The 2,309-nt window shown below is 46.6% G+C and overlaps 1 non-coding gene across 1 annotated transcript; it reads right to left on the bottom strand.

The window, feature by feature from the left end:
* Positions 1 to 1,074: 1,074 nt before the first annotated feature.
* Positions 1,075 to 1,146, bottom strand: TRNAA-GGC (transfer RNA alanine (anticodon GGC)). Its single transcript has one exon. It is a non-coding gene; the product is annotated as a tRNA-Ala (tRNA).
* Positions 1,147 to 2,309: the final 1,163 nt, after the last annotated feature.

Genomic DNA, 2,309 nt, shown 5'->3' with positions numbered 1-2,309 from the left:
GAATTTTTACTCTGGGGATATCGGAAAAGGCTTTCTCATGGGGTTTTCTCCTTCCCTATCTGAAGAAAATCTCAGATGTTTCTCAGTGCACAGAGTGTTCTAGGAAAGGTTCAATGTGCACAATGCGCTCCCAGGAGATTCCTGAAAAAAACTGAAGATGGTACAATGAGTCCCTGTGGACAGAATATAGCAAGAAGGATGTGATACGCCTATAGATGGAGAGTGCCTGGCACTGGCACATACCTCCCTGAAGGGACTTCTGCGATATACAGACTTGCTCCCATACAGCCGTTCACCACCATCCTAAGAGCGGCCTTTTTTTTGCAATGAAATCAGCAATGACCTGCTTCTTCCTTGGGCCAGCCACAATTGACAGCTGAAAACAGAGATCCGATTACACGCTCGGCAAAGGTTTGCTCAGATCTACGTGAAGTGATGATGATGTTCTATACGCAGGGAAAACGGTTCCTGGGTAACCATTAGAACCAGGGCTTCGTGGCACGAGCTGAGGATTGCGGATTAATCAAGTTGATGAGGCTATTTTGGTTTTTGTGGCAGCCTCCAGGGAGCTCTGAGCTGTCACAGAACAGTAGGCGCATTTGAAACCTTTCCAGAGGAACCCTCACACACACCGTTCTCACGCTGGCATCCCATTTGTCAAAGTCGTTTTAAGAAAGCGCTAGGCGAGAAGTGACTGTTTTCTTGCACGGCGTTCCCAAGAAAAGGACCCACGGCTCTTGGCGGGGAAGCCTGTCGTCTTCCTTTTCCCCATATTATAAAAAATGAAGTTGTCGGAGGGACATTTAAAAAAAACTACTACGAAAAGTTGTACGAGAAATTTTATTTTAAAGATTGTTCTGATCCATTGTAGTCTTTTCTCTGGTCTCAAAACAGTCCTTTAAGTTCAGATGCACCTATGTTGTTATTCAGATGTTTATGAACACATGAAGCTGCCTTATTCTGAATCAGACCCATGGCCCATCAAAGTCAGTATCGTCTACTCAGACTGGCAGCTGCTCTCCAGGGTCTCAGGCAGAGGTCTTTCCCATCACCTACCTGCCTAGTCCTTTTAACTGGAGATGCCGGGGATTGAACCTGGGACCTTCTGCATGCCAAGCAGATGCTCTACCACTGAGCCACATCTCCCATTCCTGCCAAGAAGATAGTTTCAGGTGAGTAGCCGTGTTGGTCTGCAGAGCAAGATTCGAGTCCAGCTGCAGCAACTACAGACCAACAAGATGTCCAGGGTAGAAGTTTTTGAGGGTCAAAGCTCTGGTGAAGGGAGCTCTGACTCTCAAAAGCTTACACCCTAGAAATCTTGTTGGTCTCTAAGGGGCTACAGGAGTCAAATCATAGCAGAGTGAAGATTCAAACCTGGGTCTCCCAGATCCTAATTCAACACTCTAACCATTGTACCACACTGGCTGGTTCCTGATTTAGGACAACATAAGAAAAGCCCTGCTGGATCAGACCAAGGCCCATCAAGTCCAGCAGTCTGTTCACACAGTGGCCAACCAGGTGCCTTTAGGAAGCCCACAAACAAGACAACTGCAGCAGCATTTATCCTGCCTGTGTTCCACAGCACCTAATATCATAGGCATGCTCCTCTGATCCTAGAGAGAATAGATATGCATCATGACTAGTATCCATTTTGACTAGTAGTCATGAATAGCCCTCTCCTCCATGAACATGTCCACTCCCCTCTGAAAGCCTTCCAAGTTGGCAGCCATCACCACATCCTGGGGCAGGGAGTTCCACAATTTAACTCTGCATTGTGTGAAGAAATACTTCGGTTTATCTGTTTTGAATCTTTCACCCTCCAGCTTCAGCAGATGACCCCGCATTCTGGTATTATGAGAGAAGGATAAAAGCTTCTCCTTGTCCACTCTCTCTATACCATGCATAATTTTATAGACCTCTATCATGTCTCCCCTTAACCACCTTCTTTCCAAGCTAAACAGTCTATAAATATTTTAACCGCTCCTCATAGGGCAGTTGCTCTAGCCCCCTGATCATTTTGGTTAAAGGAAAACTGCTTCTTAATGTGGCGTTTTCATTCGGCTATATCCCAGAACACTCACTGGAATGATGGTGTGATGTTAGGCAGCTCTGAAAATTCATTGGAACAACGTGGGTGCTCCCTTGGACCTGTCCAGGGTGCTGATTCTTCTATTAAAAGTTAAAGGTCCCCTGTGCAAGCACCGGGTCATTCCTGACCCATGGGGTGACGTCACATCCCGACGTTTCCAAGGCAGACTTTGTTTACGGGGGTGGTTTGCCATTGCCTTCCCCAGTCATCTTCCCTTTAC

This window comes from Euleptes europaea, chromosome 13, assembly GCF_029931775.1.
Source record: "Euleptes europaea isolate rEulEur1 chromosome 13, rEulEur1.hap1, whole genome shotgun sequence".
NCBI lineage: Eukaryota > Metazoa > Chordata > Lepidosauria > Squamata > Sphaerodactylidae > Euleptes > Euleptes europaea.
The sequence above is the reverse complement of the archived record's forward strand: the minus strand, read 5'-3'. Positions and strand labels throughout refer to the sequence as shown.